Raw genomic sequence first — 24,815 nt, 5'->3', positions numbered from 1 at the left:
AACCCTAAGCTGAAACCTAACCCTAACCCGAACCCTAACCCTAACCCTAACCCTAAAACTAACCCGACCCTAACCCTAACCCTAACCCGAACCCTAACCATAACCCGTACCGTAACCCGAACCCGAACCCGAACCCTTACCCGAAACCTAACCCTAAGCCGAACCCTAACCCGAACACTAACCCTAACCCCATCCCTAACCCGAACCGGAACCCGACGCGAACTGTCAACCGAACACGAACCCTAACCCTGACACTGACCCTGACCCTGATCCTGACATTGACCCTGACCCTAATCCTAACCCTAAACCCTAATACCTGACCCTGACCCCAAACCTAACCCTGACCCTGACCCTGACTCTAAACCCTAAACCCTGACCCTGACCCTGACCCTACCCTAACCCGAACCCTGACCGGAACCCGAACGCTAACCCTGACATGAATCTGAACCCGAACCCTAACCCTAACCCGAACCCGAATCCCTAACACGAACCCAAACCCGAACCCCTAACCCGAACCCTAACCCTAACCCGAACCCTAGCCCTAACCCGAACCCTAACCCGAACCCGAATCCTAACCAGAACTCTAACCCTAACCCTAACCATACCCGAAATATAACCCTAAACCTAACCCTAAACCGAACCCTAACCCTAACCCATACCCTAACACGAACCCTAACCCAAAACCTAACCCTAACAGTAACCCTAACCCTAACCCTCTCCTAATCCTAACCCTTACCCTAACACTTACTCAAACCCGAACCTGAAACGTAAACCGAACCCTAAACCTAACACTAACCCTAACCCTCAGCCTAACACGAACCTGAACCCGAATCCTAACCGTAACCCTACTCGAAACAGAAGCCTAACCCAAACCCTAACCCTAAACCGAACCATAACCCTAACCAGAACCCTAGCCCTAACCCAAACCCTAACCTTAATCCTAACCCTAACACGAAACCTAACCCTAACCCTAACCCGAACCCTAACCTTAACATGAACCTGAACCCGAAACCTAACCCTAACCCTAACCCTAACACGAAAACTAACCCTAACCCTAAACCTAACCCTAACGTGAACCCTAACCCTAACCCTAACCCTAAACCAAACCCTAACCCTAACCCTAACCCTAACGCTAACGCGAACCCTAACCATAACCCTAACCCTAACCTTAACCCGAAACCGAACCCTAACCCGAACCCTAACCCTAACCCTAACCCAAACCATAACCCTAACCCTAACCCTAAACCTGACCCTGACCCTTACCCTGACCCTAAACCCTAAACCGTGACCCTGACCCTGACCCTAACCCTAAACCGAACCCTGACCCGAACCTGAACACTAACCGTGATGCGAACTTGAACCCGAACCTGAACGCGAACCCCTAACCTGACCCCAAACCCGAACCCCTAACCCTAACCCTAACCCTAAACCTAACCCTAACCCGAAACCTAACCCGAACACCAATTCTAACCCTAACCCTAACCCTAACCCTAACCCTAACCTCAGCCTAACCCTAACCCTACCCGAACCCTAACCCTAAAACAAACCCTAACCGTAAACCTAACCCTAACCTGAAGCCGAACCCTAACCCTAACCCTACCCGAACCCTAACCCTAAACCAAACCCTAAACCTAACCCTAACCCTACCCGAACCCTAACCCTAAACCAAACCCTAACCCTAAACCTAATCCGAACCCTAACCCTAACCCTCACCCGAATCCTACCACAAACCCTAACCCTAACCCTAACCCTAACATGAACAGAAACCCGAAACCTAACCCTAACCCTAACCCTAACACGAACACTAAACCTAACCCTAACCCTAACCATAACGTGAACCCTAACCCTAACCCTAACCCTAACCCGAACCCTAACCCTAACCCAAACCCTCACCCTAACCCGAACTCTAACCCTAACCATAACCCCAACCCGAAACCTAACCCTAACAGTAACCCTATCCCGAAACCTAACCCTAACCCTAACCCTAATCCTAAACCAAACCCTAACCCTAAATCTAACCCTAACCCTAAACCGAACCGTAACCATAACCCTAACCCTAACCTTAACCCGAAACCGAACGCTAACCGAAACCTGACCCGAACCAGAACACTAAACCTGACGCGAATATGAACCCAAAACCTAACCCGAACTCGAACCCCGAACCCGAACCCCTAACCCTAACCCTAACGCAACCCTACAAGAACCCTAACCCTAACCCTAAAACTAACCCGAACCCTGGCCCTAACTCAACCCTAACCCGAACCCTAACCCTAACCCTAACCCTAACTCAAACCCTAACCCGAACCCTAACCCTAACCCGAACCCGAACCCTTCCCTAACCCTAACCCATACCCGAACCCTAACCCTAACCCTCCCCGAACCCTAACCCTAACCCAAACCCTAACCCTAACCCGAACCCTAACCGTAACCCTAACCCTAACCCGTACCCTCACCCTAACCCTAATCCCTAAACACTGACCTTGACCCTAACCCTAACCCTGACACTGACCCTGACCCTAACCCTAACCCGAACCCTGACCGGAACCTGAAGCCTAACCCTGACGCGAACCTGAACCCGAACCCAAACCCCGAACCTGAACCCGAAACCAAACCCCTAACCCTAAGCCTAACCCTAACCCGAACCCTTACATGAACCCAAACCCTAATGCGAACCCTCACCCGTACCCTAACCCGAACCCTATCCCTAAACCGAACCCGAACCTGACCCGAACCCTAATCACGAAACCTAACCCTGACCCTGACCATGACCCTGACCCTAACCCTCACCCTAAACCCTCAAACCTGACCCTGAACCTAACCTTAAACCTGACCCTGACCCTGACCCTAAACCCTAAACCCTGACACTGACCCTGACCCTCACCCTAACCCGAACCCTGACCCGAACCTGAACACTAACCCTGACGCGAACATCAACCCGAAACCTAACCCGAACCCTAACCCGAACCCTAACCCTAACCCTAACCCTCACCCGAACCCTAACACGAACGCTAACCCTAACCCTGACTCTAACACTAACATTAAACTTAACGCTAACCCGAATCTGAGCCCTAACTCTAACCCTAACCCTATCCGAACCCTAACCCTAACCCAAACCCTAACCGTAACCCTAACCCGAAAACTAACCCTAATCCTAACCCTAACCCTAACCCTAACCCTAACCCTATCCCTAACCCTAACCCTATCCGAACCCTAACCCTAACCCAACCCTAACGGTAACCCTAACCCTAACCCTAACCCTAACCCTAACCCTAACCGTAACCCTAACTCTAACCCTAACCCTAACCCTAACCATAATCGGAACCCGAACACTAACCCTAACCCGAACCCTAACCCTAACCCTAACGTGAACCCGAACCCGAATCCAAAACCTAACCCTAACCCGAACCCTAACCCGAACTCTAACCCTAACCCTAACCTAACCCTAACCCTAACCTGAACCCTAACCCTAACCCTAACCGTAACCCTAACCCGAACGCTAACCCTAAACCGAATCATAACCCTAACCCTAACCGTAACCCTAACCCTAACCCTAACCATAACCCGAACCCGAAACCTAACCCTAACCCTAACCCTAACCCTAACGCTACCCGAACCCTAACCCTAAACCAAACCCTAACCCTAAGCCTATCCCTAATCCTAACCCTAACCCTAACTCAAACTCTAACCCGAACCCTAACCCGAACCCTAACACTAACCCTAACCCTAACTTAACCCTAACCCGAACCCGAACGCTAACCCTAACCCTAACACTAACCCGAAACCGAACCCTTACCCGAACCCTAACCCTAAACTGAACCGTAACCCTAACCCGAACCCTAGTCCTAAACCGAACGCTAACCCTAACCTGAACCCTAAAAGGACCCTAAACCTAACCCTAACCCTCAGCCTAACCCGAATCCGAATTCTAACCCTAACTTAACCGTTACCCTAACCCTAACCCGAACACTAACCCTGACGTGATTTTGAACCCGAACCCTAACCTTAAACCAAACCCTAACCCTAACACTAACCCTCAGCCTAACCCGAACCCTAACCCTAACCATAACCCTAACCCTAAACCTCAGCCTAACCCTAACCCTAAACCTAACCCTAACCCGAACACAAACCCTAACCCTAAGCCTAAACCGAACCCGAACCCTAAGCCTAACCCTAACCCTAATCCTAACCCTGAACCTAACCCTAACCCCAAACCCTAAAACCTGACCCTGACCCTAACCCTAACCATGACCCTCACCCTAAACCTAACGCTGACCCTGACACTGACCCTAATCCCTAAACCCTGACCCTGATCCTAACCCTAACCCGAACCCTAACCCTAACCAGAACCCTAACCCTAAGCTGAAACCTAACCCTAACCCGAACCCTAACCCTAACCCTAACCCTAAAACTAACCCGACCCTAACCCTAACCCTAACCCGAACCCTAACCATAACCCGTACCGTAACCCGAACCCGAACCCGAACCCTTACCCGAAACCTAACCCTAAGCCGAACCCTAACCCGAACACTAACCCTAACCCCATCCCTAACCCGAACCGGAACCCGACGCGAACTGTCAACCGAACACGAACCCTAACCCTGACACTGACCCTGACCCTGATCCTGACATTGACCCTGACCCTAATCCTAACCCTAAACCCTAATACCTGACCCTGACCCCAAACCTAACCCTGACCCTGACCCTGACTCTAAACCCTAAACCCTGACCCTGACCCTGACCCTACCCTAACCCGAACCCTGACCGGAACCCGAACGCTAACCCTGACATGAATCTGAACCCGAACCCTAACCCTAACGCGAACCCGAATCCCTAACACGAACCCAAACCCGAACCCCTAACCCGAACCCTAACCCTAACCCGAACCCTAGCCCTAACCCGAACCCTACCCGAACCCGAATCCTAACCAGAACTCTAACCCTAACCCTAACCATACCCGAAATATAACCCTAAACCTAACCCTAACCCGAACCCTAACCCTAACCCGTACCCTAACACGAACCCTAACCCAAAACCTAACCCTAACAGTAACCCTAACCCTAACCCTCTCCTAATCCTAACCCTTACCCTAACCCTTACTCGAACCCGAACCTGAAACGTAACCCGAACCCTAAACCTAACACTAACCCTAACCCTCAGCCTAACACGAACCTGAACCCGAATCCTAACCGTAACCCTACTCGAAACAGAACCCTAACCCAAACCCTAACCCTAAACCGAACCATAACCCTAACCAGAACCCTAGCCCTACCCGAACCCTAACCTTAATCCTAACCCTAACACGAAACCTAACCCTAACCCTAACCCGAACCCTAACCTTAACATGAACCTGAACCCGAAACCTAACCCTAACCCTAACCCTAACACGAAAACTAACCCTAACCCTAAACCTAACCCTAACGTGAACCCTAACCCTAACCCTAACCCTAAACCAAACCCTAACCCTAACCCTAACCCTAACGCTAACGCGAACCCTAACCATAACCCTAACCCTAACCTTAACCCGAAACCGAACCCTAACCCGAACCCTAACACTAACCCGAACCCTAACCCAAACCATAACCCTAACCCTAACCCTAAACCTGACCCTGACCCTTACCCTGACCCTAAACCCTAAACCGTGACCCTGACCCTGACCCTAACCCTAAACCGAACCCTGACCCGAACCTGAACACTTACCGTGATGCGAACTTGAACCCGAACCTGAACGCGAACCCCTAACCTGACCCCAAACCCGAACCCCTAACCCTAACCCTAACCCTAACGCTAACCCTAACCTCAGCCTAACCCTAACCCTAACCGAACCCTAACCCTAAAACAAACCCTAACCGTAAACCTAACCCTAACCTGAAGCCGAACCCTAACCCTAACCCTACCCGAACCCTAACCCTAACCCTAAACCAAACCCTAAACCTAACCCTAACCCTACCCGAACCCTAACCCTAAACCAAACCCTAACCCTAAACCTAACCCGAACCCTAACCCTAACCCTCACCCGAATCCTACCACAAACCCTAACCCTAACCCTAACCCTAACATGAACAGAAACCCGAAACCTAACCCTAACCCTAACCCTAACCCGAACCCTAACCCTAACCCGAACCCTCACCCTAACCCGAACTCTAACCCTAACCATAACCCCAACCCGAAACCTAACCCTAACAGTAACCCTATCCCGAAACCTAACCCTAACCCGAACACTAACCCTAACCCTAATCCTCACCCTAACCCTAACCCTAACCCTAACCCTAACCCTAATCCTAAACCAAACCCTAACCCTAACAGTAACCCTAACCCTAACCCTAACCTTAACCCGAAACCGAACGCTAACCGAAACCTGACCCGAACCAGAACACTAAACCTGACGCGAATTTGAACCCAAAACCTAACCCGAACCCGAACCCCGAAACCGAACCCCTAACCCTAACCCTAACCCTAACCCTACAAGAACCCTAACCCTAACCCTAAAACTAACCCGAACCCTGGCCCTAACTCAAACCCTAACCCGAACCCTAACCCTAACCCTAACCCTAACTCAAACCCTAAACCGAACCCTAACCCTAACCCGAACCCGAACCCTTCCCTAACCCTAACCCATACCCGAACCCTAACCCTAACCCTCCCCGAACCCTAACCCTAACCCAAACCCTAACCCTAACCCTAACCCGAACACTAACCCTAACCCTAACCGTAATCCTAACCCTAACCCTAACCGTAACCCTAACTCTAACCCTAACCCTAACCCTAACCATAATCGGAACCCGAACACTAACCCTAACCCGAACCCTAACCCTAACCCTAACGTGAACCCGAACCCGAATCCAAAACCTACCCCTAACCCGAACCCTAACCCGAACTCTAACCCTAACCCTAACCCTAACCCTAATCTAACCCTAACCCGAACCCTAACCCTAACCCTAACCGTAACCCTAACCCGAACGCTAACCCTAAACCGAATCGTAACCCTAACCCTAACCGTAACCATAACCCTAACCCTAACCATAACCCGAACCCGAAACCTAACCCTAACCCTAACCCTAACCCTAACCCTAACGCTACCCGAACCCTAACCCTAAACCAAACCCTAACCCTAAGCCTAACCCTAACCCTAACCCTAACCCTAACTCAAACCCTAACCCGAACCCTAACCCTAACCCTAACCCTAACTTAACCCTAACCCGAACCCGAACGCTAACCCTAACCCTAACCCTAACCCGTACCCTAACCCGAACCCGAACCCTTACCCGAACCCTAACCATAAACTGAACCGTAACCCTAACCCGAACCCTAGTCCTAAACCGAACGCTAACCCTAACCTGAACCCTAAAAGGACCCTAAACCTAACCCTAACCCTCAGCCTAACCCGAATCCGAATTCTAACCCTAACTTAACCCTTACCCTAACCCTAACCCGAACACTAACCCTGACGTGAACTTGAACCCGAACCCTAACCTTAAACCAAACCCTAACCCTAACACTAACCCTCAGCCTAACCCGAACCCTAACCCTAACCATAACCCTAACCCTAACCCGAACCCTAACCCTAACCCTAACCCCAAACTCGATCCCGAACCCTAACCCTAACCCTAACCCTAAGCCGAACCCTAACCCTAACCCTAACCCTAACCCTAACCCTAACCTTAACCCGAAACCGAACGCTAACTGAAACCTGACCCGAACCAGAACACTAAACCTGACGCGAATTTGAACCCAAAACCTAACCTGAACCCGAACCCCGACACCGAACCCCTAACCCTAACCCTAACCCTAACCCTACAAGAACCCTAACCCTAACCCAAACCCTAACCCTAACCCGAAACCTAACCCTAACCCTAACCCTAACCCGAACACTAACCCTAACCCTAACCCTAACTCTAACCGAACACTAACCGTAACCCTAACTCTAACCCTAACCCTAACCCTAACCATAATCGGAACCCGAACACTAACCCTAACCCGAACCCTAACCCTAACCCTAACGTGAACCCGAACCCGAATTCAAAACCTAACCCGAACCCTAACCCGAACTCTAACCCTAACCCTAACCTAACCCTAACCCTAACCCGAACCCTAACCCTAACCCTAACCGTAACCCTAACCCGAACGCTAACCCTAAACCGAATCGTAACCCTAACCCTAACCGTAACCCTAACCCTAACCCTAACCATAACCCGAACTCGAAACCTAACCCTAACCCTAACCCTCAGCCTAACCCGAATCCGAATTCTAACCCTAACTTAACCCTTATCCTAACCCTAACCCGAACACTAACCCTGACGTGATTTTGAACCTGAACCCTAACCTTAAACCAAACCCTAACCCTAACACTAACCCTCAGCCTAACCCGAACCCTAACCCTAACCCTAACCCTAACCCTAAACCTCAGCCTAACCCTAACCCTAAACCTAACCCTAACCCGAACACAAACCCTAACCCTAAGCCTAAACCGAACCCGAACCCTAACCCTAACCCTAACCCTAATCCTAACCCTGAACCTAACCCTAACCCCAAACCGTAAAACCTGACCCTGACCCTAACCCTAAGCATGACCCTCACCCTAAACCTAACGCTGACCCTGACACTGACCCTAATCCCTAAACCCTGACCCTGATCCTAACCCTAACCCGAACCCTAACCCTAACCCGAACCCTAACCCTAAGCTGAAACCTAACCCTAACCCGAACCCTAACCCTAACCCTAACCCTAACCCTAAAACTAACCCGACCCTAACCCTAACCCTAACCCGAACCCTAACCATAACCCGTACCGTAACCCGAACCCGAACCCGAACCCTTACCCGAAACCTAACCCTAAGCCGAACCCTAACCCGAACACTAACCCTAACCCCATCCCTAACCCGAACCGGAACCCGACGCGAACTGTCAACCGAACACGAACCCTAACCCTGACACTGACCCTGACCCTGATCCTGACCATGACCCTGACCCTAATCCTAACCCTAAACCCTAATACCTGACCCTGACCCCAAACCTAACCCTGACCCTGACCCTGACTCTAAACCCTAAACCCTGACCCTGACCCTGACCCTACCCTAACCCGAACCCTGACCGGAACCCGAACGCTAACCCTGACATGAATCTGAACCCGAACCCTAACCCTAACGCGAACCCGAATCCCTAACACGAACCCAAACCCGAACCCCTAACCCGAACCCTAACCCTAACCCGAACCCTAGCCCTAACCCGAACCCTAACCCGAACCCGAATCCTAACCAGAACTCTAACCCTAACCCTAACCATACCCGAAATATAACCCTAAACCTAACCCTAACCCGAACCCTAACCCTAACCCGTACCCTAACACGAACCCTAACCCAAAACCTAACCCTAACAGTAACCCTAACCCTAACCCTCTCCTAATCCTAACCCTTACCCTAACCCTTACTCGAACCCGAACCTGAAACGTAACCCGAACCCTAAACCTAACACTAACCCTAACCCTCAGCCTAACACGAACCTGAACCCGAATCCTAACCGTAACCCTACTCGAAACAGGACCCTAACCCAAACCCTAACCCTAAACCGAACCATAACCCTAACCAGAACCCTAGCCCTAACCCGAACCCTAACCTTAATCCTAACCCTAACACGAAACCTAACCCTAACCCTAACCCGAACCCTAACCTTAACATGAACCTGAACCCGAAACCTAACCCTAACCCTAACCCTAACACGAAAACTAACCCTAACCCTAAACCTAACCCTAACGTGAACCCTAACCCTAACCCTAACCCTAAACCAAACCCTAACCCTAACCCTAACCCTAACGCTAACGCGAACCCTAACCATAACCCTAACCCTAACCTTAACCCGAAACCGAACCCTAACCCGAACCCTAACCCTAACCCGAACCATAACCCTAACCCTAACCCTAAACCTGACGCTGACCTTTACCTTGACCCTAAACCCTAAACCCTGACCCTGACCCTGACCCTAACCCTAAACCGAACCCTGACCCGAACCTGAACACTAACCGTGATGCGAACTTGAACCCGAACCTGAACGCGAACCCCTAACCTGACCCCAAACCCGAACCCCTAACCCTAACCCTAAACCTAACCCTAACCCTAACCCTAACCCTAAACCTAACCCTAACCCGAACCCTAACCCGAACACCAATTCTAACCCTAACCCTAACCCTAACGCTAACCCTAACCTCAGCCTAACCCTAACCCTACCCGAACCCTAACCCTAAAACAAACCCTAACCGTAAACCTAACCCTAACCTGAAGCCGAACCCTAACCCTAACCCTACCCGAACCCTAACCCTAACCCTAAACCAAACCCTAAACCTAACCCTAACCCTACCCGAACCCTAACCCTAAACCAAACCCTAACCCTAAACCTAACCCGAACCCTAACCCTAACCCTCACCCGAATCCTACCACAAACCCTAACCCTAACCCTAACCCTAACATGAACAGAAACCCGAAACCTAACCCTAACCCTAACCCTAACCCGAACCCTAACCCTAACCCGAACCCTCACCCTAACCCGAACTCTAACCCTAACCATAACCCCAACCCGAAACCTAACCCTAACAGTAACCCTATCCCGAAACCTAACCCTAACCCGAACACTAACCCTAACCCTAATCCTCACCCTAACCCTAACCCTAACCCTAACCCTAACCCTAACCCTAAACCAAACCCTAACCCTAAGCCTAACCCTAACCCTAACCCTAACCCTAACTCAAACCCTAACCCGAACCCTAACCCTAACCCTAACCCTAACTTAACCCTAACACGAACCCGAACGCTAACCCTAACCCTAACCCTAACCCGTACCCTAACCCGAACCCGAACCCTTACCCGAACCCTAACCATAAACTGAACCGTAACCCTAACCCGAACCCTAGTCCTAAACCGAACGCTAACCCTAACCTGAACCCTAAAAGGACCCTAAACCTAACCCTAACCCTCAGCCTAACCCGAATCCGAATTCTAACCCTAACTTAACCCTTACCCTAACCCTAACCCGAACACTAACCCTGACGTGAACTTGAACCCGAACCCTAACCTTAAACCAAACCCTAACCCTAACACTAACCCTCAGCCTAACCCGAACCCTAACCCTAACCATAACCCTAACCCTAACCCGAACCCTAACCCTAACCCTAACCCCAAACTCGATCCCTAACCCTAACCCTAACCCTAACCCTAAGCCGAACCCTAACCCTAACCCTAACCCTAACCCTAACCCTAACCTTAACCCGAAACCGAACGCTAACCGAAACCTGACCCGAACCAGAACACTAAACCTGACGCGAATTTGAACCCAAAACCTAAGCTGAACCCGAACCCCGACACCGAACCCCTAACCCTAACCCTAACCCTAACCCTACAAGAACCCTAACCCTAACCCAAACCCTAACCCTAACCCGAAACCTAACCCTAACCCTAACCCTATCCGAACCCTAACCCTAACCCTAACCCTAACTCAAACCCTAAACCGAACCCTAACCCTAACCCGAACCCGAACCCTTCCCTAACCCTAACCCATACCCGAACCCTAACCCTAACCCTCCCCGAACCCTAACCCTAACCCAAACCCTAACCCTAACCCTAACCCGAACACTAACCCTAACCCTAACCGTAATCCTAACCCTAACCCTAACCGTAACCCTAACTCTAACCCTAACCCTAACCCTAACCATAATCGGAACCCGAACACTAACCCTAACCCGAACCCTAACCCTAACCCTAACGTGAACCCGAACCCGAATCCAAAACCTACCCCTAACCCGAACCCTAACCCGAACTCTAACCCTAACCCTAACCCTAACCCTAATCTAACCCTAACCCGAACCCTAACCCTAACCCTAACCGTAACCCTAACCTGAACGCTAACCCTAAACCGAATCGTAACCCTAACCCTAACCGTAACCATAACCCTAACCCTAACCATAACCCGAACCCGAAACCTAACCCTAACCCTAACCCTAACCCTAACCCTAACGCTACCCGAACCCTAACCCTAAACCAAACCCTAACCCTAAGCCTAACCCTAACCCTAACCCTAACCCTAACTCAAACCCTAACCCGAACCCTAACCCTAACCCTAACCCTAACTTAACCCTAACCCGAACCCGAACGCTAACCCTAACCCTAACCCTAACCCGTACCCTAACCCGAACCCGAACCCTTACCCGAACCCTAACCATAAACTGAACCGTAACCCTAACCCGAACCCTAGTCCTAAACCGAACGCTAACCCTAACCTGAACCCTAAAAGGACCCTAAACCTAACCCTAACCCTCAGCCTAACCCGAATCCGAATTCTAACCCTAACTTAACCCTTACCCTAACCCTAACCCGAACACTAACCCTGACGTGAACTTGAACCCGAACCCTAACCTTAAACCAAACCCTAACCCTAACACTAACCCTCAGACTAACCCGAACCCTAACCCTAACCATAACCCTAACCCTAACCCGAACCCAAACCCTAACCCTAACCCCAAACTCGATCCCTAACCCTAACCCTAACCCTAACCCTAAGCCGAACCCTAACCCTAACCCTAACCCTAACCCTAACCCTAACCTTAACCCGAAACCGAACGCTAACCGAAACCTGACCCGAACCAGAACACTAAACCTGACGCGAATTTGAACCCAAAACCTAAGCTGAACCCGAACCCCGACACCGAACCCCTAACCCTAACCCTAACCCTAACCCTACAAGAACCCTAACCCTAACCCAAACCCTAACCCTAACCCGAAACCTAACCCTAACCCTAACCCTATCCGAACCCTAACCCTAACCCTAACCCTAACCCTAACCGTAACCCTAACCTTAACCCGAAACCGAACGCTAACCGAAACCTGACCCGAACCAGAACACTAAACCTGACGCGAATTTGAACCCAAAACCTAACCTGAACCCGAACCCCGACACCGAACCCCTAACCCTAACCCTAACCCTCACCCTACAAGAACCCTAACCCTAACCCTAAAACTAACCCGAACCCTGGCCCTAACTCAAACCCTAACCCGAACCCTAACCCTAACCCTAACCCTAACTCAAACCCTAACCCGAACCCTAACCCTAACCCGAACCCGAACCCTTCCCTAACCCTAACCCATACCCGAACCCTAACCCTAACCGTCCCCGAACCCTAACCCTAACCCAAACCCTAACCCTAACCCGAAACCTAACACTAACCCTAACCCTAACCCGAACACTAACCCTAACCCTAACCCTAACCCTAACCCTAACACTAACCGTAACCCTAACTCTAACCCTAACCCTAACCCTAACCATAATCGGAACCCGAACACTAACCCTAACCCGAACCCTAACCCTAACCCTAACGTGAACCCGAACCCGAATTCAAAACCTAACCCGAACCCTAACCCGAACTCTAACCCTAACCCTAACCTAACCCTAACCCTAACCCGAACCCTAACCCTAACCCTAACCGTAACCCTAACCCGAACGCTAACCCTAAACCGAATCGTAACCCTAACCCTAACCGTAACCCCAACCCTAACCCTAACCATAACCCGAACTCGAAACCTAACCCTAACCCTAACCCTAACCCTAACCCTAACCCTAATGCTACCCGAACCCTAACCCTAAACCAAACCCTAACCCTAAGCCTAACCCTAACCCTAACCCTAACCCTAACCCTAACTCAAACCCTAACCCGAACCCTAACCCGAACCCTAACCCTAACTTAACCCTAACCGGAACCCGAACACTAACCCTAACCCTAACCCTAACCCGTACCCTAACCCGAACCCGAACCCTTACCCGAACCCTAACCCTAAACTGAACCGTAACCCTAACCCGAACCCTAGTCCTAAACCGAACGCTAACCCTAACCTGAACCCTAAAAGGACACTAAACCTAACCCTAACCCTCAGCCTAACCCGAATCCGAATTCTAACCCTAACTTAACCCTTATCCTAACCCTAACCCGAACACTAACCCTGACGTGATTTTGAACCTGAACCCTAACCTTAAACCAAACCCTAACCCTAACACTAACCCTCAGCCTAACCCGAACCCTAACCCTAACCCTAAACCTAACCCTAAACCTCAGCCTAACCCTAACCCTAAACCTAACCCTAACCCGAACACAAACCCTAACCCTAAGCCTAAACCGAACCCGAACCCTAACCCTAACCCTAACCCTAATCCTAACCCTGAACCTAACCCTAACCCCAAACCGTAAAACCTGACCCTGACCCTAACCCTAAGCATGACCCTCACCCTAAACCTAACGCTGACCCTGACACTGACCCTAATCCCTAAACCCTGACCCTGATCCTAACCCTAACCCGAACCCTAACCCTAACCCGAACCCTAACCCTAAGCTGAAACCTAACCCTAACCCGAACCCTAACCATAACCCTAACCTAACCCTAAAACTAACCCGACCCTAACCCTAACCCTAACCCAAACCCTAACCATAACCCGTACCGTAACCCGAACCCGAACCCGAACCCTTACCCGAAACCTAACCCTAAGCCGAACCCTAACCCGAACACTAACCCTAACCCCATCCCTAACCCGAACCGGAACCCGACGCGAACTGTCAACCGAACACGAACCCTAACCCTGACACTGACCCTGACCCTGATCCTGACCATGACCCTGACCCTAATCCTAACCCTAAACCCTAATACCTGACCCTGACCCCAAACCTAACCCTGACCCTGACCCTGACTCTAAACCCTAAACCCTGACCCTGACCCTGACCCTACCCTAACCCGACCCTGACCGGAACCCGAACGCTAACCCTGACATGAATCTGAACCCGAACCCTAACCCTAACGCGAACCCGAATCCCTAACACGAACCCAAACCCGAACCCCTAACCCGAACCCTAACCCTAACCCGAACCCTAGCCCTAACCCGAACCCTAACCCGAACCCGAATCCTAACCAGAACTCTAACCCTAACCCTAACCATACCCGAAATATAACCCTAAACCTAACCCTAACCCGAACCCTAACCCTAACCCGTACCCTAACACGAACCCTAACCCAAAACCTAACCCTAACAGTAACCCTAACCCTAACCCTCTCCTAATCCTAACCCTTACCCTAACCCTTACTCGAACCCGAACCTGAAACGTAACCCGAACCCTAAACCTAACACTAACCCTAACCCTCAGCCTAACACGAACCTGAACCCGAATCCTAACCGTAACCCTACTCGAAACAGGACCCTAACCCGAACCCTAACCCTAAACCGAACCATAACCCTAACCAGAACCCTAGCCCTAACCTGAACCCTAACCTTAATCCTAACCCTAACACGAAACCTAACCCTAACCCTAACCCGAACCCTAACCTTAACATGAACCTGAACCCGAAACCTAACCCTAACCCTAACCCTAACACGAAAACTAACCCTAACCCTAAACCTAACCCTAACGTGAACCCTAACCCTAACCCTAACCCTAAACCAAACCCTAACCCTAACCCTAACCCTAACGCTAACGCGAACCCTAACCATAACCCTAACCCTAACCATAACCCGAAACCGAACCCTAACCCGAACCCTAACCCTAACCCGAACCATAACCCTAACCCTAACCCTAAACCTGACGCTGACCCTTACCCTGACCCTAAACCCTAAACCCTGACCCTGACCCTGACCCTAACCCTAAACCGAACCCTGACCCGAACCTGAACACTAACCGTGATGCGAATTTGAACCCGAACCTGAACGCGAACCCCTAACCTGACCCCAAACCCGAACCCCTAACCCTAACCCTAAACCTAACCCTAACCCGAACCCTAACCCGAACACCAATTCTAACCCTAACCCTAACCCTAACCCTAACCCTAACCTCAGCCTAACCCTAACCCTACCCGAACCCTAACCCTAAAACAAACCCTAACCGTAAACCTAACCCTAACCTGAAGCCGAACCCTAACCCTAACCCTACCCGAACCCTAACCCTAAACCAAACACTAAACCTAACCCTAACCCTACCCGAACCCTAACCCTAAACCAAACCCTAACCCTAAACCTAACCCGAACCCTAACCCTAACCCTCACCCGAATCCTACCACAAACCCTAACCCTAACCCTAACCCTAACATGAACAGAAACCCGAAACCTAACCCTAACCCTAACCCTAACACGAACACTAAACCTAACCCTAACCTTACCATAAAGTGAACCCTAACCCTAACCCTAACCCGAACCCGAACCCTAACAGTAACCCTAACCCTAACCCTAACCCTAACCCTAATCCTAAACCAAACCCTAACCCTAAACCTAACCCTAACCCTAACCCGAACCGTAACCATAACCCTAACCCTAACCTTAACCCGAAACCGAACGCTAACCGAAACCTGACCCGAACCAGAACACTAAACCTGACGCGAATTTGAACCCAAAACCTAACCCGAACCCGAACCCCGAACCCGAACCGCTAACCCTAACCCTAACCCTACAAGAACCCTAACCCTAACCATAAAACTAACCCGAACCCTGGCCCTAATTCAAACCCTAACCCGAACCCTAACCCTAACCCTAACCCTAACTCAAACCCTAACCCGAACCCTAACCCTAACCCGAACCCGAACCCTTCCCTAACCCTAACCCATACCCGAACCCTAACCCTAACCCTCCCCGAACCCTAACCCTAACCCAAACCCTAACCCTAACCCGAACCCTAACCCTAACCCGTACCCTCACCCTAACCCTAATCCCTAAACACTGACCTTGACCCTAACCCTAACCCTGACACTGACCCTGACCCTAACCCTAACCCGAACCCTGACCGGAACCTGAAGCCTAACCCTGACGCGAACCTGAACCCGAACCCAAACCCCGAACCTGAACCCGAAACCAAACCCCTAACCCTAAGCCTAACCCTAACCCGAACCCTTACATGAACCCAAACCCTAATGCGAACCCTCACCCGAACCCTAACCCGAACCCTATCCCTAAACCGAACCCGAACCTGACCCGAACCCTAATCACGAAACCTAACCCTGACCCTGACCATGACCCTGACCCTAACCCTCACCCTAAACCCTCAAACCTGACCCTGAACCTAACCTTAAACCTGACCCTGACCCTGACCCTAAACCCTAAACCCTGACACTGACCCTGACCCTCACCCTAACCCGAACCCTGACCCGAACCTGAACACTAACCCTGACGCGAACATCAACCCGAAACCTAACCCGAACCCTAACCCGAACCCTAACCCTAACCCTAACCCTCACCCGAACCCTAACACGAACGCTAACCCTAACCCTGACTCTAACACTAACATTAAACTTAACCCTAACCCGAATCTGAGCCCTAACTCTAACCCTAACCCTATCCGAACCCTAACCCTAACCCAAACCCTAACCGTAACCCTAACCCGAACACTAACCCTAATCCTAACCCTAACCCTAACCCTAACCCTAACCCTATCCCTAACCCTAACCCTATCCGAACCCTAACCCTAACCCAACCCTAACGGTAACCCTAACCCTAACCCGAACACTAACCCTAACCCTAACCCTAACCCTAACCCTAACCCTAACCCTAACCGTAACCCTAACTCTAACCCTAACCCTAACCCTAACCATAATCGGAACCCGAACACTAACCCTAACCCGAACCCTAACCCTAACCCTAACGTGAACCCGAACCCGAATCCAAAACCTAACCCTAACCCGAACCCTAACCCGAACTCTAACCCTAACCCTAACCTAACCCTAACCCTAACCTGAACCCTAACCCTAACCCTAACCGTAACCCTAACCCGAACGCTAACCCTAAACCGAATCATAACCCTAACCCTAACCGTAACCCTAACCCTAACCCTAACCATAACCCGAACCCGAAACCTAACCCTAACCCTAACCCTAACCCTAACGCTACCCGAACCCTAACCCTAAACCAAACCCTAACCCTAAGCCTATCCCTAACCCTAACCCTAACCCTAACTCAAACTCTAACCCGAACCCTAACCCGAACCCTAACACTAACCCTAACCCTAACTTAACCCTAACCCGAACCCGAACGCTAACCCTAACCCTAACACTAACCCGAACCCGAACCCTTACCCGAACCCTAACCCTAAACTGAACCGTAACCCTAACCCGAACCCTAGTCCTAAACCGAACGCTAACCCTAACCTGAACCCTAAAAGGACCCTAAACCTAACCCTAACCCTCAGCCTAACCCGAATCCGAATTCTAACCCTAACTTAACCGTTACCCTAACCCTAACCCGAACACTAACCCTGACGTGATTTTGAACCCGAACCCTAACCTTAAACCAAACCCTAACCCTAACACTAACCCTCAGCCTAACCCGAACCCTAACCCTAACCATAACCCTAACCCTAAACCTCAGCCTAACCCTAACCCTAAACCTAACCCTAACCCGAACACAAACCCTAACCCTAAGCCTAAACCGAACCCGAACCCTAAGCCTAACCCTAACCCTAATCCTAACCCTGAACCTAACCCTAACCCCAAACCCTAAAACCTGACCCTGACCCTAACCCTAACCATGACCCTCACCCTAAACCTAACGCTGACCCTGACACTGACCCTAATCCCTAAACCCTGACCCTGATCCTAACCCTAACCCGAACCCTAACCCTAACCAGAACCCTAACCCTAAGCTGAAACCTAACCCTAACCCGAACCCTAACCCTAACCCTAACCCTAACCCTAAAACTAACCCGACCCTAACCCTAACCCTAACCCGAACCCTAACCATAACACGTACCGTAACCCGAACCCGAACCCGAACCCTTACCCGAAACCTAACCCTAAGCCGAACCCTAACCCGAACACTAACCCTAACCCCATCCCTAACCCGAACCGGAACCCGACGCGAACTGTCAACCGAACACGAACCCTAACCCTGACACTGACCCTGACCCTGATCCTGACCATGACCCTGACCCTAATCCTAACCCTAAACCCTAATACCTGACCCTGACCCCAAACCTAACCCTGACCCTGACCCTGACTCTAAACCCTAAACCCTGACCCTGACCCTGACCCTACCCTAACCCGAACCCTGACCGGAACCCGAACGCTAACCCTGACATGAATCTGAACCCGAACCCTAACCCTAACCCGAACCTGAATCCCTAACACGAACCCAAACCCGAACCCCTAACCCGAACCCTAACCCTAACCCGAACCCTGACCGGAACCCGAACGCTAACCCTGACATGAATCTGAACCCGAACCCTAACCCTAACCCGAACCCGAATCCCTAACACGAACCCAAACCCGAACCCCTAACCCGAACCCTAACCCTAACCCGAACCCTAGCCCTAACCCGAACCCTAACCCGAACCCGAATCCTAACCAGAACTCTAACCCTAACCCTAACCATACCCGAAATATAACCCTAAACCTAACCCTAACCCGAACCCTAACCCTAACCCGTACCCTAACACGAACCCTAACCCAAAACCTAACCCTAACAGTAACCCTAACCCTAACCCTCTCCTAATCCTAACCCTTACCCTAACCCTTACTCGAACCCGAACCTGAAACGTAACCCGAACCCTAAACCTAACACTAACCCTAACCCTCAGCCTAACACGAACCTGAACCCGAATCCTAACCGTAACCCTACTCGAAACAGAACCCTAACCCAAACCCTAACCCTAAACCGAACCATAACCCTAGCCAGAACCCTAGCCCTAACCCGAACCCTAACCTTAATCCTAACCCTAACACGAAACCTAACCCTAACCCTAACCCGAACCCTAACCTTAACATGAACCTGAACCCGAAACCTAACCCTAACCCTAACCCTAACACGAAAACTAACCCTAACCCTAAACCTAACCCTAACGTGAACCCTAACCCTAACCCTAACCCTAAACCAAACCCTAACCCTAACCCTAACCCTAACGCTAACGCGAACCCTAACCATAACCCTAACCCTAACCTTAACCCGAAACCGAACCCTAACCCGAACCCTAACACTAACCCGAACCCTAACCCAAACCATAACCCTAACCCTAACCCTAAACCTGACCCTGACCCTTACCCTGACCCTAAACCCTAAACCGTGACCCTGACCCTGACCCTAACCCTAAACCGAACCCTGACCCGAACCTGAACACTAACCGTGATGCGAACTTGAACCCGAACCTGAACGCGAACCCCTAACCTGACCCCAAACCCGAACCCCTAACCCTAACCCTAACCCTAACCCTAACCCTAACCCGAAACCTAACCCGAACACCAATTCTAACCCTAACCCTAACCCTAACCCTAACCCTAACCTCAGCCTAACCCTAACCCTACCCGAACCCTAACCCTAAAACAAACCCTAACCGTAAACCTAACCCTAACCTGAAGCCGAACCCTAACCCTAACCCTACCCGAACCCTAACCCTAAACCAAACCCTAAACCTAACCCTAACCCTACCCGAACCCTAACCCTAAACCAAACCCTAACCCTAAACCTAATCCGAACCCTAACCCTAACCCTCACCCGAATCCTACCACAAACCCTAACCCTAAACCTAACCCTAACATGAACAGAAACCCGAAACCTAACCCTAACCCTAACCCTAACACGAACACTAAACCTAACCCTAACCCTAACCATAAAGTGAACCCTAACCCTAACCCTAACCCTAACCCGAACCCGAACCCTAACCCTAACCCAAACCCTCACCCTAACCCGAACTCTAACCCTAACCATAACCCCAACCCGAAACCTAACCCTAACAGTAACCCTATCCCGAAACCTAACCCTAACCCGAACACTAACCCTAACCCTAATCCTCACCCTAACCCTAACCCTAACCCTAACCCTAACCCTAACAGTAACCCTAACCCTAACCCTAACCCTAACCCTAACCCTAATCCTAAACCAAACCCTAACCCTAAACCTAACCCTAACCCTAAACCGAACCGTAACCATAACCCTAACCCTAACCTTAACCCGAAACCGAACGCTAACCGAAACCTGACCCGAACCAGAACACTAAACCTGACGCGAATATGAACCCAAAACCTAACCCGAACTCGAACCCCGAACCCGAACCCCTAACCCTAACCCTAACCCTAACCCTACAAGAACCCTAACCCTAACCCTAAAACTAACCCGAACCCTGGCCCTAACTCAAACCCTAACCCGAACCCTAACCCTAACCCTAACCCTAACTCAAACCCTAACCCGAACCCTAACCGTAACCCGAACCCGAACCCTTCCCTAAACCTAACCCATACCCGAACCCTAACCCTAACCCTCCCCGAACCCTAACCCTAACCCAAACCCTAACCCTAACCCGAACCCTAACCGTAACCCTAACCCTAACCCGTACCCTCACCCTAACCCTAATCCCTAAACACTGACCTTGACCCTAACCCTAACCCTGACACTGACCCTGACCCTAACCCTAACCCGAACCCTGACCGGAACCTGAAGCCTAACCCTGACGCGAACCTGAACCCGAACCCAAACCCCGAACCTGAACCCGAAACCAAACCCCTAACCCTAAGCCTAACCCTAACCCGAACCCTTACATGAACCCAAACCCTAATGCGAACCCTCACCCGAACCCTAACCCGAACCCTATCCCTAAACCGAACCCGAACCTGACCCGAACCCTAATCACGAAACCTAACCCTGACCCTGACCATGACCCTGACCCTAACCCTCACCCTAAACCCTCAAACCTGACCCTGAACCTAACCTTAAACCTGACCCTGACCCTGACCCTAAACCCTAAACCCTGACACTGACCCTGACCCTCACCCTAACCCGAACCCTGACCCGAACCTGAACACTAACCCTGACGCGAACATCAACCCGAAACCTAACCCGAACCCTAACCCGAACCCTAACCCTAACACTAACCCTAACCCTAACCCTCACCCGAACCCTAACACGAACGCTAACCCTAACCCTGACTCTAACACTAACATTAAACTTAACCCTAACCCGAATCTGAGCCCTAACTCTAACCCTAACCCTATCCGAACCCTAACCCTAACCCAAACCCTAACCGTAACCCTAACCCGAACACTAACCCTAATCCTAACCCTAACCCTAACCCTAACCCTAACCCTATCCCTAACCCTAACCCTATCCGAACCCTAACCCTAACCCAAACCCTAACGGTAACCCTAACCCTAACCCGAACACTAACCCTAACCCTAACCCTAACCCTAACCCTAACCGTAACCCTAACTCTAACCCTAACCCTAACCCTAACCATAATCGGAACCCGAACACTAACCCTAACCCGAACCCTAACCCTAACCCTAACGTGAACCCGAACCCGAATCCAAAACCTAACCCTAACCCGAACCCTAACCCGAACTCTAACCCTAACCCTAACCTAACCCTAACCCTAACCTGAACCCTAAGCCTAACCCTAACCGTAACCCTAACCCGAACGCTAACCCTAAACCGAATCATAACCCTAACCCTAACCGTAACCCTAACCCTAACCATAACCATAACCCGAACCCGAAACCTAACCCTAACCCTAACCCTAACCCTAACCCAAACGCTACCCGAACCATAACCCTAAACCAAACCCTAACCCTAAGCCTATCCCTAACCCTAACCCTAACCCTAACTCAAACTCTAACCCGAACCCTAACCCGAACCCTAACACTAACCCTAACCCTAACTTAACCCTAACCCGAACCCGAACGCTAACCCTAACCCTAACCCTAACCCGTACCCTAACCCGAACCCGAACCCTTACCCGAACCCTAACCCTAAACTGAACCGTAACCCTAACCCGAACCCTAGTCCTAAACCGAACGCTAACCCTAACCTGAACCCTAAAAGGACCCTAAACCTAACCCTAACCCTCAGCCTAACCCGAATCCGAATTCTAACCCTAACTTAACCCTTACCCTAACCCTAACCCGAACACTACCCCTGACGTGATTTTGAACCCGAACCCTAACCTTAAACCAAACCCTAACCCTAACACTAACCCTCAGCCTAACCCGAACCCTAACCCTAACCATAACCCTAACCCTAAACCTCAGCCTAACCCTAACCCTAAACCTAACCCTAACCCGAACACAAACCCTAACCCTAAGCCTAAACCGAACCCGAACCCTAAGCCTAACCCTAACCCTAATCCTAACCCTGAACCTAACCCTAACCCCAAACCCTAAAACCTGACCCTGACCCTAACCCTAACCATGACCCTCACCCTAAACCTAACGCTGACCCTGACACTGACCCTAATCCCTAAACCCTGACCCTGATCCTAACCCTAACCCGAACCCTAACCCTAACCAGAACCCTAACCCTAAGCTGAAACCTAACCCTAACCCGAACCCTAACCCTAACCCTAACCCTAACCCTAAAACTAACCCGACCCTAACCCTAACCCTAACCCGAACCCTAACCATAACCCGTACCGTAACCCGAACCCGAACCCGAACCCTTACCCGAAACCTAACCCTAAGCCGAACCCTAACCCGAACACTAACCCTAACCCCATCCCTAACCCGAACCGGAACCCGACGCGAACTGTCAACCGAACACGAACCCTAACCCTGACACTGACCCTGACCCTGATCCTGACCATGACCCTGACCCTAATCCTAACCCTAAACCCTAATACCTGACCCTGACCCCAAACCTAACCCTGACCCTGACCCTGACTCTAAACCCTAAACCCTGACCCTGACCCTGACCCTACCCTAACCCGAACCCTGACCGGAACCCGAACGCTAACCCTGACATGAATCTGAACCCGAACCCTAACCCTAACCCGAACCCGAATCCCTAACACGAACCCAAACCCGAACCCCTAACCCGAACCCTAACCCTAACCCGAACCCTAGCCCTAACCCGAACCCTAACCCGAACCCGAATCCTAACCAGAACTCTAACCCTAACCCTAACCATACCCGAAATATAACCCTAAACCTAACCCTAACCCGAACCCTAACCCTAACCCGTACCCTAACACGAACCCTAACCCAAAACCTAACCCTAACAGTAACCCTAACCCTAACCCTCTCCTAATCCTAACCCTTACCCTAACCCTTACTCGAACCCGAACCTGAAACGTAACCCGAACCCTAAACCTAACACTAACCCTAACCCTCAGCCTAACACGAACCTGAACCCGAATCCTAACCGTAACCCTACTCGAAACAGAACCCTAACCCAAACCCTAACCCTAAACCGAACCATAACCCTAACCAGAACCCTAGCCCTACCCGAACCCTAACCTTAATCCTAACCCTAACACGAAACCTAACCCTAACCCTAACCCGAACCCTAACCTTAACATGAACCTGAACCCGAAACCTAACCCTAACCCTAACCCTAACACGAAAACTAACCCTAACCCTAAACCTAACCCTAACGTGAACCCTAACCCTAACCCTAACCCTAAACCAAACCCTAACCCTAACCCTAACCCTAACGCTAACGCGAACCCTAACCATAACCCTAACCCTAACCTTAACCCGAAACCGAACCCTAACCCGAACCCTAACACTAACCCGAACCCTAACCCAAACCATAACCCTAACCCTAACCCTAAACCTGACCCTGACCCTTACCCTGACCCTAAACCCTAAACCGTGACCCTGACCCTGACCGTAACCCTAAACCGAACCCTGACCCGAACCTGAACACTAACCGTGATGCGAACTTGAACCCGAACCTGAACGCGAACCCCTAACCTGACCCCAAACCCGAACCCCTAACCCTAACCCTAACCCTAAACCTAACCCTAACCCGAACCCTAACCCGAACACCAATTCTAACCCTAACCCTAACCCTAACCCTAACGCTAACCCTAACCTCAGCCTAACCCTAACCCTACCCGAA

The sequence above is a fragment of the Ursus americanus genome, chromosome 5 (assembly GCF_024610735.1).
Source record: "Ursus americanus isolate L20-20 chromosome 5, mUrsAme1.1.p, whole genome shotgun sequence".
Taxonomy (NCBI): domain Eukaryota; kingdom Metazoa; phylum Chordata; class Mammalia; order Carnivora; family Ursidae; genus Ursus; species Ursus americanus.
This window is presented reverse-complemented; position numbering follows the sequence as displayed.